Raw genomic sequence first — 12,789 nt, 5'->3', positions numbered from 1 at the left:
TGCCGACGGGCGCCGTCGGCATAGATGAGGCCGTTGGCAACTAGATAATTTCTGGTAGTGATTCCCGAACAGGTCTTTACCCTTTGGAAAAGGGCTTCGGCTTCTAGAAACATTATTGTTTAACTTTGTCCAATGATGTCCACCACAGATATTCAAGGACAAACAAGTTCATATTATTTCATATTCTTAAATTAGCAACAGTAATTCTTAATTAAAAAATTTAACTTTGTTAAACTATGTCCATTGTTGTTCTTCAAGGACAATATTAAAAAAAATTGAATTAGCCCCAGCTATGTTGGAGCAAGCAAGACTTACCCTACAGAAATATGATGAACTTCCCCTTGCAATATCAACTATCGGTGGATTCCTAGCCATGAAGCCAAAAACTGGTATTGAATGGAAGAAGATACATGGTAATATTAGTAATGAATTGGAGATGAATCCTTAACTTAGGACAATAAAGTCAATTCTTATGAGGAGCTACGATGGATTGCCATACCATCTCAAGTATGCTTTCTTATACTTGTCCATATTTTCAGAAGACCACATAATTAGATGGGGTTGCTTGGTGTGGCGGTGGGTGGCAGAGGGTCACTCAAGGGATATTCATGGCATGACTGTCGTTGAACTCTGTGGGAGGTACTTTGATGAGCTCTTGGATAGGAGTATGATCCTGCCAGGGGAAGGGACAGACCATTACAGTCGAAAAATCAATTCTTACCAACTTCTTGATATAATCCGTGAAATATGCATCTCAAAAGCTAGGGAGGAGAAGCTTGTTTTCACGCTGGAGGAAGGTTGTTGTTTGAACGAGACACAAGGTGCAATACGTCATCTTGTGATAGGCAACAATTGGGAAAGGGATAAAGATTTGTTAGAGAGGATGCTAGACTTGTCACACATATGGTCATTCCTAGAGTGGACATCGTTTTTCATCTCGGACAATATGAGGTATGTTCGAGTGGTCAACATGGAAGACACACTAGATTTAAGGGCATCATCTTGATCAAATCGGGCAGCTCTGTCACCTCAAGTACTTTTCTCTTCGAGGATGTCAGAATATGTGCTTGCCTAATTCTTTGCGGAATTTGAGGCTCCTTGAAACACTTGATGTTAGAGGTACAAGTATATTTCAGTTGCCAACAATCACTAATCTTTGGAAACTACAACACCTTCATGCATATTGGTATGAGAACAAAACAGTCAATGTCAAGGGAGAGTGTAACATAGTTGATGATTCTAGATATTCCGGTAGCCTAGGCAGATGTTACATTTTTTTTTAGACCACAGGTTTTAGATGCTGGTTTGAATAGACATGATATATTCAATCTACACCGCCGCCTCTCTAATGGGGTTCTAGATGGTGTTATACTTCCTAGGGGGATTGGTAAACTGAAGGCCCTTCACGTACTATGTTTTATCGATGTTTCTCAGTGCAATGGAAAGGCTATTCTAAAAGAGTTTGGAGGGCTTACTCAGCTATACAAGCAATGAGTTGTGGTCTGCCATTGCTGGTCTCAATCAACTTCAATATTTGACGGTTACAGCAAAGGACGTGATCAGAGAGAGGAACGTGTTAGATGTTTGTTTGGGTGAAAGTTTGTTGCCACCAAGCAGCCTCGTGAGCCTCACTCTGGTTGGTATGCTAGTCAGTGTAGCAGAATGGATCCATAAGATTGAGATTCTCTCCAAATTGGTGCTAGAGTGTACCGAATTGAAGAAAGATGATAATGCCATACAGGCCATTGGGTCTCTACCTAATCTTTCAGTTCTGCGCCTTAAGTGGGAGTCATTTGCGGGGAAACAGCTCCATTTCCAGAGCTCATCTTTCCCGAGTCTCATGGTGCTGCAGCTTGATGGGTTATACAAGGTCCAGTCAGTGTTGTTCGAAGAAGATGCAACGCCTAAGCTCAAGCTGCTACAAGTTGGTCGGTGTTGGAAACTTAATGCATTATCCGGGCTGCCAGCCCTCAAAAGCCTCAAGGAAATTCGGTTGGATGCCCGTAGAAGTGAAACATTGAAGGCATCGGTGCAGAAGGAGGTAGCGGAGCATATGAAGCACGTCACAGTGAATATTATTGACTAGACCCCTCTCCTCTGTATGTTTGTGTATTCCGGAGTGCTTATTTCCATCGGATTGGTGTGTGTGTGTACTTGCTTTTGTAGTCCTGTATACTAGTATATGTACAGTGAGGATTGTGCCTCTAGTACTGTATACTACTCCCTCCGTCCGAAAAATCTTGTCCCCGGAATGGATGTATCTAGCACCAAGTTAGTGCTAGATACATCCATTTGAGGAAAAAGCTCGGAGGGAGTAGTAGATACAGCACTAAAGTTTATACAGTATTGCAGTTCTGGCATCTAGTGGTACGTAACTCCCAATATTTACAATATGGAGCACCATTTTTTATTACATTGCAGCAATAACTCATATGCTACATGTTAATGTACCAATTGAAGCCAGAAAAAAATAACTTAATCTGTCCATGTGGGTACTGGGTACCACAGGAACTGAGAAGCCAAAAAAGACTGTTGTGAGATAAGTCACATATTTGTATGGAGCAACAGCTTTCAAGACAGCTTGTGAGACTTCACAATTCAAAAACTTATGACAGTGAGAGAGAAGAACATGAAAGACAAACCTGGTGTTTAAACAAGCAATTCAGGCTCAAAGTTACAACCACCCTAACTAACATCGGTCATGGGCGAAATGATCCCAAATCATTCCACCACGCTCCTTTCAAACAGCATTGCATTCTTTGGTTGTTCTGAGATCAACAAAATCCAGAGTATGATTAAACACAGTAACTAATAGTTTCATTTTGAACCTTCAGAAGCTGCTACCTAACAAAAGTCTAAAACAATCAAGTAGAGCAAGAAACAGAGATATCCTCCTCACAAACTTGTTTATTTTGTTCTTTCTTTCTTAACAAATGTATCATCCTGACAATGACAAAAAATTCTAAGACCATCATAGTACTCCGAATTACAGAACTTATGATTGAATCTTTGAAGTCAGGTCATTATCAAGTGTAGCTTATATTATAACTGAATCTTTGTAGTCAGGTCATTATCAGGAGGAGCTGCAAGACATGATCGTGACTCATGAGGGTACAATCGTAGAGTTCATTTATCCAGAGCTGACACGGAGTGCACTAACTAAGGGTACGCCACAATTGACTGTTAAGGAGGAAGAGGAGTCAGTACACATGAATGACAGACAACACAGAGAGCACAACCCCTCAGAGAAAAGACACAGCTCCGTGTCATGTGCAACTTAGCCATAGGGAATCTGTATTAGTATAAATTTTATTTTTGCGCAAAAGTATTACTACTTAATACTCCTGATAAAGCATAAAGGACTTGGACACATGTTTAATCCCTGAAGAAAAAGATACTGCATGTATGTTTGTTCAATTTCACAACTCCCAGGATTACGGATATGTGAGTTTGCATCTGAAGCTATCACGTCATCGAAGCGAAATCAGTTGGCAGGTTTCGTTAGTACTATATAGTAGTATCCGTTGATTTCCGTTGCAGCACCATCAGTGTATTCGATACATACATAGACAGCACATCTGGAAAAGGATGATGTGTTGCCTGTTGCTCTGGTGATAAGTGAAGCCAAAACAGGACACTGGAGTTGTCGCATTGTTACATACATATACACCGAATTAAAGAAGAGATCGACAGAGAGCAAATAATATAAAGTAACAAAGATGTAAAGTGAACCACCATTCTTATTGATGACATTGATCTTTATACATGGGGAAGAGGCGCATGTGGAAAGGCGTCTGAGGAACCCTCTTCTATTGTTGCCAAAAGGCAACTGCCCGATGGTTCCTATTAAGCAGGGATTAACCCGCTAATTAACACTAGTTAATTAATCCTAACAATTTCCTTGGACCCAGGCGGTGTCCAGAAATGCATACTCCCCTGGCAAGAATGATCCGGCTCATGCTGGGTCAAGGGGAAGATGAAGTCAGTTCACCATGCTTTTGGTTTCCTCTAATATCCCGATGAACCAATTGAATGAAAATCTAAGTAATTTTCCTTTCTAGCTAGCCAAAAGGTAGTCATCTCTGAATCAATCGCTGGGATGCCTTGACTTATGTATAGTTGTGGGGATAGATCATGCAACTAAGCTCCTTCACATCTTTATCGGCGCCGCTCCTCCCCTCCACTCCTCCTCCTCCTCCTCCTCCTTCCTTGTCGCTGCCAGAGGGTGGGGCTAGGAGAAGCCTCGTTCGCCGCCACCGCATGCAGGGAAGCTGGCACGGGCCGGCCATCCCGGCTCTAGCCATGGAGTTCTAGCAGGAAGCCGCGGTGCGGCCTCGCATCGGTGTAGATCATGGCGTGTGGGTGTGGTGGCGGTGTGACAGAGAGGTTGCGCATTGGTGGTGCTCGTCCTGTGTGGTGGTGGCGGTCAGCCTAAGCCAAGTTCTGGTTAAAGCGGGTTGCAGGCGGGTGCCTCCACCTTTGTAGCTAGTTGACGGAGGTGGCGGCGCAGCAGTGGGGGTTTCGGCCTCCCCTCCTCTACTGGTGCAGCTATGTAGCAGCGACTCTTCGGGATTGGAGGCAAGAGCAACCCATCCTAGACGTCGACGTGGGCTGGAGGTGTGATTGCAACAGGGATTGCGGATGCCAAAGCTTCCTTGCCCAGTTCTAGCCGGCAGGGGCGCCAAGCATGCCAAGGTTCCTGCTTCGATGTGGAAGGGTGGGGGCGTTCTGCCTCGGCGGTGTCTGTATGTTGTAACAGCGGTGTAGGAGTGGACTTGGACGCGGGGGCCATGGCCATGGTGGTGGGACTCGCATTGTTCGCGGCCTCCGGCCACGACTCAGGTGCTGTCTAGTGACCATGGTCGTGTGGGCGGCATGGTAATCATGGTGCAACGTTCGATGGTGGTGGTGCTGCCGGTCGTTCCACATTTTGAGTTGTTCATGGTGGTGTTGCTGTTCTCGGTGCCTTTGTACCCAGCCCTGAATTTATGCATGTGTTGTGGTGGCATGTGTTTGTATCAATTTATATGATGGTTGTTGTTTTATATATACTAGTACAAATGCCCGTGCGTTGCACCGGGCGAAAAAGGGAGCACAACCTGCTTCATGTGCCATTGTGGACCATCTTTACATCCAATTTTAATAAACACCGATGATAAGGTTAAACATGAAAACTTTCTTACTATTAATAAAAGTTAAATTTTTCATTAAAATTGGAACACTTTTTTGAATAGTTATGTTTTATGAAATTCGAACATTTCTCAAAAAATAACATTCTTTTGAACACATTTTGTTTTTGTTGTACATTTCTAAATGGAAATGTTTTTAGTAAAAATGGAATTTTTTAGGGAATTTTGAATCTTTTTTAAAAAGTGCAAACATATTTTTTTTCAAACAAAAATAGTGTGAACATATGTAAAACTGTGAACATTTTTAAACTATATTTACTGTGTTAGGTTTTTTTGCAGATAGTTTTTTAGAGCATTTTTAGGGAATTTTACAAATAGCTGGTTGTTTGGTTGGGAAGAGTATTTTCTCTTTTTTCTTTCAAGTATTTTGGCTTGCCCAAAACAAAGCACTTCTCAGCAGCCAGACCCTCAGCCTCGTCACAATCATACGCACTCTGCTCCTCCATGACAAATCGATATTGCGCCGCCTCCGTCCGCATCACCACCTTCTCCTCCTGCAGATTGGTGATCATGGCCATGGCCTGGGCGGCCGCCACCGCCAACGTGATCCGCTCCTCCTCCAGCTCCTTCCACACGAGCGCCATGGACTTGCGGCCCAGCTCCACCCGCCACTTTAGCTCATCAACCGTGCTAGTCTTCAGCCTCAGTAAGCATGCTGCCGTCGGAGACGCCCAAGTAGTCCCGTTGCAGGGAGAGCGCCCTGGTGCTTTAGAAATAAGCAATCAACTATGATACAAAGATTAACTGGTTTCATGTTTGTTATCCTACTCCAGTGGCAAAATTGTTCTCTGTTTTTGGTAAGGTGGCATTTGAACTAAAATGGTATACTTCACAACAAATTGAATGTGACTGGTATTTAATCTATCCCCAAGAACCGCACCTTACAGGAAGAAAATCTCACTAAACCCTAACATACATTGGTACAGCAACTGAAGGACCATGTTTCTATCACTTGATAATCCAAAAAAACAACTAATTTCAGACTGTCTGAGATTCTTGTTGTCAGACTGTAAAAAGCCCCCCAACTCAACACAGACCAAGAATTAAAGTACAGAAGGAACACAATGGCTGACAAATTAACCACAATAGTTCTCGGTTCATCGAGAGAACGACTTTTGTTTCTAAGCTAAGAAGGTTTAGTTAGATTCATCTCCTCAATCGAGAGAATGTGCTCTAGTCAAACAGCTAAGGGAATGATGACCAGATAATTGGTTAAGATTTAGAAATCGAGGTAACGGCGCATTCAGGCCAGATTTAGTAAATTGATGAATGACAGTACACTTTCTTTAATTTGCACCATCCAACACTAAACGAAACAAATCAAATAGATCTAAAATTGGGTTGTGACTTGTGATCATCAATCAATAGGAGCAGAGTACAGTGCAGATCTACCAATGTATTTAGGTGCCACCGGAAACACAACTGTTCATAATGATTTACCACAAACTTGAACAACCAAAAGCAGAGACCCTGATTCAATTTGTTTGGGTGTGCTCAAAAGCAGGGTTGCTGCCCCGTAATAATCCAAAAACACTAAAGTCTAAACCCCGAATCATTGGACTACTTGTGAACAAATTAATCAAGGAGCCCTTCATTCAAATTCAGGGTTTAATTAACTGATTAGTTAAGATCAAGTGTCAACTGGTTCACCAATTCTGTTATTCCCGGGAATGTTGATCCAGTGAGGCTATTCTGGCTTGCATCAAGGTGCTAGAGCTTAGACTGGTTACCAAAAGCTGCCGGTCTCAACCTATTTCATGTGTTCATGTGATGGTCCAGGATCTGCTCGACTCGTTGACCCTACTTGTTTACAGCCAACGAAACCTCAGATACATGTCTAAAGCTCATTAGGGCTGACAGCCATCACACATGTCATGTTCACCTGTTCAGAGGAAATGGAAGTTTGCTCCACCAAGTAAACAACCTTGACAAAAGATAAAGTTATCAGAAGTCCTTTCATAATCATTTTGCACAAACATACGCCACCTATATTGGAGAACAAAGTTAACCTGCAACCAACAAAATGCTCAGATTACTTCATAAAGACATATCAATTTTTACTATGACGAAACCTTCAAGGCAAGACTACTGCAGAACCTACCACTAAGTCGAACTATATATTTTTTACGGTTGCTAGGCATACTCACGACTTCACAAATAATAATAATCCAAAAAAAAGTTGAATCCTTCATTTTTAAAATTTGAGCATTGGTGCATATCCACTGTATGGATTAGTCAGATTATCAGGCTCGGTCAGTATATTAGTAATTTTGTCACATATACACTGTTTGTTGAACCAATTCCAATAATAATCAATAGACATGCATATCTCTGGAAAAAAGGAACACGCATGCATATAGTGGAAGTGTCTCAAGGGCCAAACTATTCTGGAAACTATCATAGCAGACATCATCTTTTTCTAAATCTCGACTAAACGGTGATGCACGCACACTTATCTTGGCTTGACCACCTGCACAATCAGATCTTACTATTGGACATTGGTATTGTCTGATGCTTCCCATCGAACATCAGGCAATTTGAGATTTACCATTGCCCTAGGGACTTGACATCCCAGCTATCTTGCTCTGGCAGCTTAGTGGTACCTGACCAAAATGCTTGGTGCTTGTTCTGGAAGTTGTTCCAAATCTGTGCAGCTCCCTAGGCAGACTCATAGAAGGTTGAACAATGTTTTGTTAATCAGTTGCAGCATACGTACACTTAAAATATGCATAAAACAAAATCTACCTCCTTAGGTGCATCCTTTTATGATTCTTGGCAGTTAGGTGAACATAAAGATAATAAGAAACATAAGAAATTGGCTTTTAAAACTTGCATTGCAGTATGCAAGAAATTGATGATACTGTCCCCAAGTGGTCTAGGATAACCCGGTGATCAAAAATACACTAAGTGATTATGTAGAGAATTATAGATTCGCCAAATTCTTAAATCAGTATTTTAATCAAGCAATGTCTGTTAATTTGCAACTATTTAGTATTGTTGATCGTTCGTAAGTCTATTCAGTTACAGAAGGTTCTCAATCGGATTAGCCATCCCTCTTTCATTCAATTAGGTTCAGCAAATTCCTTTTATTACCTTGACAATGCCCACTGCTGGACAGAGTTAATTTTTTTGGCAAGAAATCTCTCTGTTAAAAATGGTCCAAATTTATCTATATGTATTATGTATGCCCCCAACAATAGAAAAAAAATCTGGTGCTCTTCCTCTCTAGCAAATCTTCGCCAGTGACAGGGATATGCCAAATTGCCAATGACCTTTCTCTGATTTCTGAGTTTCAGAGGTAGAGGGTAACAATTAGAAAGTCAACAAAGGGCTAGATGAATCTGATTGAAGAACTAAAAACAACAGAATATCTTGCTGTGCATAAATCATCAATTATATGTCCAATTAGTACTGTCCAGTTAAAGGTCGAAGCTAGAATCATAGATCTTACAACTGTACTCCGAAAAGAACCATTCAACATTAGACTTTTATCATTGCTAAACGTCAGTATCTCATATCATACAGTGCTAATCCTCCTAGATTAAGATTATACCAAATTAGTGAACGAATAAAATTACTACAATTTGGAGCTTCAAGTAAAGCAAACAGTTAACTTAATTCTCTAGTCGACGGGCTATGTTGTTACCTGAAGAATCATCCTCCCCCTGCTGTTAATTCAGCACCTTGGTCCCTCTTTCTTGGAGCAGCATCCGATCCCAAATCTCCAACCTGGTAGCCAATTCTGGTCAACAAATAGTAGCATAGGATACTTCTACAACTAAGTTAAAATCAAACAAGAAGACATGCTTACTGCCATGTTGGCGTATATGACACTGGAACCACTCATGCGAGCATTGTCTAGATGTATCTCTTTGGGTTTAAAACTGTGAATTTCAGAGATGCGCTTCTCTGAAAGCATAAAGATGCCATCTCAGACTCAACACTTGGGCCAACAAATCATACAGTTCGGTGCAAGTATTTGTACTGCTTTCATGTGCAAATCCAAGTGAGAGTGGTATATTGGTAACCCATATCTGAGATGAAAACGGGGAAACAGAAGTGTGATTTTAGAGGTGAATACCTTATCCTCCAGCTCATGGTCAGATGCGTGTTAGGCGGCAGCATCCTGCTCCGAGGTCGTGGCTCCTCTTCCACCTCCCTCTGCTGCCCGTTGCTAGATGGAACCGGGAGTGCCGCATCTGTCGTGCGACAGATCGATTGACCCGACTCCCGCCTCTTCCTCGATCTCTTTACTGCGCGGCCAGCAAGACGGTGACATGCAAGAGAGAAGGAGTTGTGGAAGAAAGAAAGGAGACGCAGAGGAGGCATGCGGCGCCCGAGCGCAGCGCCGCCTCCCTCCATCGCCCCCCGCAAGCTTCGCCGCTGTGGTCCGTGCCCTGGCCGACTCTCCATTTTCTCCTCCTTCATCTCCCCGTGCGCCTCCTGCCTCGCTGCCGCCGCCTGATGCGGAGCCCGAGCACAGGTCCGCCTCGACGCCTCGCTGCTGCATCCTCGGAACGCAGCGCCGCCTCCCCGCTTCGATGTCGCCGCCTGATGCGGCGCCCGAGGGCACCGCCGCCTCGACGCCTCGCTGCTGCATCCCTGGAGCGCAGCGCCGCCTCCCCACCTCGCTGCCGCCGCCTGATGCGGCGCCCGAGCGCACCGCCGCCTCCCCGAGCGCCGTCTCCCGCGAGCCCACCGCCGCCCCGCCGTGCTGGAAAAGGGATAAGATAGAAGACAGGGTCGCGGGCTGAATTCTTGGAAATGTAGGGCTTTTTTTATAAAAATGAATCGTTTTTTCAGATCCACTTACATAGGGACGGCGGGTTGAATTCTCATAAATAGAGGGTTTTTTTAGCAAAATTGCTGACGACGTACGACCAGAAGCATTAACTACTTTATTAGTATATATATATATATATAATATATATATATATATAGTATATATATATATATATATATACGGAAGATAAACCGGGGTGAAAGTATTTTTCTTTTCTTGTTTGTGTACACCTCTTTCTGTTTTATCTTTTTTTGAACATCTTTTACCCTTCTATTACTCAATAAGCCAATCTGCTACGTGTGCCCCCTACTATATTTTCTTCCATCAAACCAACAAACTAACCCGCGGCTGGTGTGATTTGGTCAGGCAATGGAGATTCAGAAGACATATGTGGTCTCTACAACAAAATAGAGCGTGTGATGGATAGTAAACAAAGATAGGAGATGAAGTAGAGTAAGAACTAACTGTGAGCCTATGCATTTGTAGTGGATCCATGTCACTTTTGATCGGTTTTGCCCGGCTCCAGCAAGGGATGGACGATGACGGCGGCGCGTCTTCAGCTTACTTCAGTACTTGTAATCGTCGCTAGATTGTGTACGGATCTAGATGTAACTTTTATTATTTCTGATGTTTGTTATACTGTCATGATTGAAAATAAATAAATCGGAAGTTTTTCCGCTAAAACAAATGAAGTCATAGTGGATCCATGTCCATTTTGATCTCCGCTTGGGGGCTGGAGCAAATTCACCCTAGCAGTGTAGGCGGAGACGTATAGCGGATCCTCAATCTACATGCGCATTAACTACATCGATAAAATCATGTTGATGGAGCATCCACCTTAATAGCATCTACAGCTGAGCTCCTCAAACCTGCCTCATACGCTCAGGCGGGCTGCCCGGTCACTATGCGGTCATGTTTTTTTTACCTACACGGGCCCCTTAAACGGGCCTCAAACGCCTGGGCTGAACAACATCCCCATATCCAGCCCAAATATGGGGGCGCCCGGGCACGCCCGCCACTCAGACCCGACAGCCCGACCCCACCCCAAATTGCACCAAATCGACCAAACCCTTCCTCCTTCTTCCACCACCCTCCAACCTTTCCCGCGCATGGACCCTCCCCTTACTCCCAATCCGCACACTGGTAGAAAAAGGGTCTATAGTCCCGATTCATAAGGGTCTTTAGTCCCGGTTCCTGAACCGGGACTAAAGTGTCGGTACTAATGCCCCGACCCTTTAGTCCCGGTTCAATCCAGAACCGGGACTGATGGGCCTCCACGTGGGCAGTGCGCAGAGCCCAGGTAGGAGACACTTTGGTCCCGGTTGGTGGCACCAACCGGGACCAATAGGCATCCACGCGTCAGCATTTCTGTGCCTGGGGTTTTTGTTTTTTTAAAGGGGGGGGGGGTTGGGGGGTTTTGGGGGGTTAATTTAGGTGTTTCATATATTGTGTTAGCTAGCTGTAATTAATAGAGAGAAGTGTCCTCTCTTACGTCCGTGCTTGGTCGACGCTACGTATTATACATACGTATAGAGAGGACTAGACACGCTAGTTAGCTAGTAAGCAAACGAAGGAAACAGAAGATCGTCATGAACATATATGCATACAGAGAGAAGTGATATCGACCACCTCTCCTTCTCCGAGAGATTGGTCGAACAACAAGTTCTCGTATATCTATCCGACACTACCGGCTACATATATACAATAATTATCTCTTACAAATATAATCATATGGACTCATGGTCCACATAGTATTCTCCGTCTTCAGCGATCACTTGGTCAAGAAAGAATGCCGTCAATTCCTCTTGAATTGCTTGCATGCGAGCTGGTGCTAGGAGTTCATCCCGCTTCCGAAACATCTAATTTGAAGAAGGGGGTCAATACATATATATATGAATGAATGAAACTCAATACAAATGATGGTAATAAAATAAAATTGTGAATGTTGTTATTTACGTACTTCATATTGTTCGTCAGAGTACCCGCCCCGCTCATAGCTCGTGTGGTGGATGGACTCGCAGACGTAGTATCCACAAAAATCATTCCCTTGTTCCTGCCACAACCACTTTACAAGAAATAGAGGTCAATTAAACTGATAAGCAAGAATGCTAAATGGTATTGATGAAACTAGCGCTTGAATCACTAGGAGATGCGCGGAACATGCTACTATAGTACTTACTTTCGGGTGTCTAAATTCCAGCTCCTTCGGCAGTCCCGGAACTTTTCTGGTGAATTTTCTCCAAACCCTGCCGGACAAAGAAAACAATTACTTGATATCAGTAAATGAACAAAGTTGCTGATATGGTGGATAATGATCGATTTAACTTACTTCTTGAGGATTTCAGTCATGTCCGCATACTCCAGGGGATCTTTTCGTTTAGAGTCCAAGACGGTTACTACTCCCTGCACAGGCTTAATCCAGAGGGCTAGAAAAAGAACAAAGACTTAATTAATATGTGTACATACCAAAACAATGAATGCATCAATCAGCTAGTCAGCACAGGCTTAACTAATATATATACCTGGCCGGACTCGGTTCGATCACCGGAGCTGTCATCACGGTCTCCTTCTTGCACCGGCATTGGGTCACCGGAGCCGTCCTCATGTTCTTCTTCTTGCACCGGCATTAGGTCACCGTAGCCAGCTTGTTCACCCTCTCCTTCCAGACCATCGGTTTCTTTGAGAAACAACGAGACGGCATCACTTCCTTCTGCGATTATGTCCCTCAACAACGCTTATTTTGCTTCGTCTAGGGCGGTGTCCATAGTTTCTACAAATATTTACAACATGGCCATTATTATTCAAACATGACAGATG

At 43.5% G+C, this 12,789-nt stretch overlaps 1 long non-coding RNA gene and 1 pseudogene across 1 annotated transcript; one reads left to right on the top strand and one right to left on the bottom strand.

The window, feature by feature from the left end:
- Positions 1 to 373: 373 nt before the first annotated feature.
- On the top strand, positions 374 to 2,086 carry LOC123129305 (disease resistance protein Pik-2-like; annotated as a pseudogene).
- Positions 2,087 to 5,406: 3,320 nt separating this feature from the next.
- On the bottom strand, positions 5,407 to 9,943 carry LOC123131685 (uncharacterized). The gene is made up of 3 exons (XR_006464273.1): positions 9,271 to 9,943; positions 9,001 to 9,098; positions 5,407 to 8,918 (listed from the first exon to the last, which is right to left on the bottom strand). It is a non-coding gene; the product is annotated as an uncharacterized lncRNA (long non-coding RNA).
- Positions 9,944 to 12,789: the final 2,846 nt, after the last annotated feature.

This window comes from Triticum aestivum, chromosome 6A (assembly GCF_018294505.1).
Source record: "Triticum aestivum cultivar Chinese Spring chromosome 6A, IWGSC CS RefSeq v2.1, whole genome shotgun sequence".
NCBI lineage: Eukaryota > Viridiplantae > Streptophyta > Magnoliopsida > Poales > Poaceae > Triticum > Triticum aestivum.
This window is presented reverse-complemented; position numbering and strand designations above follow the sequence as displayed.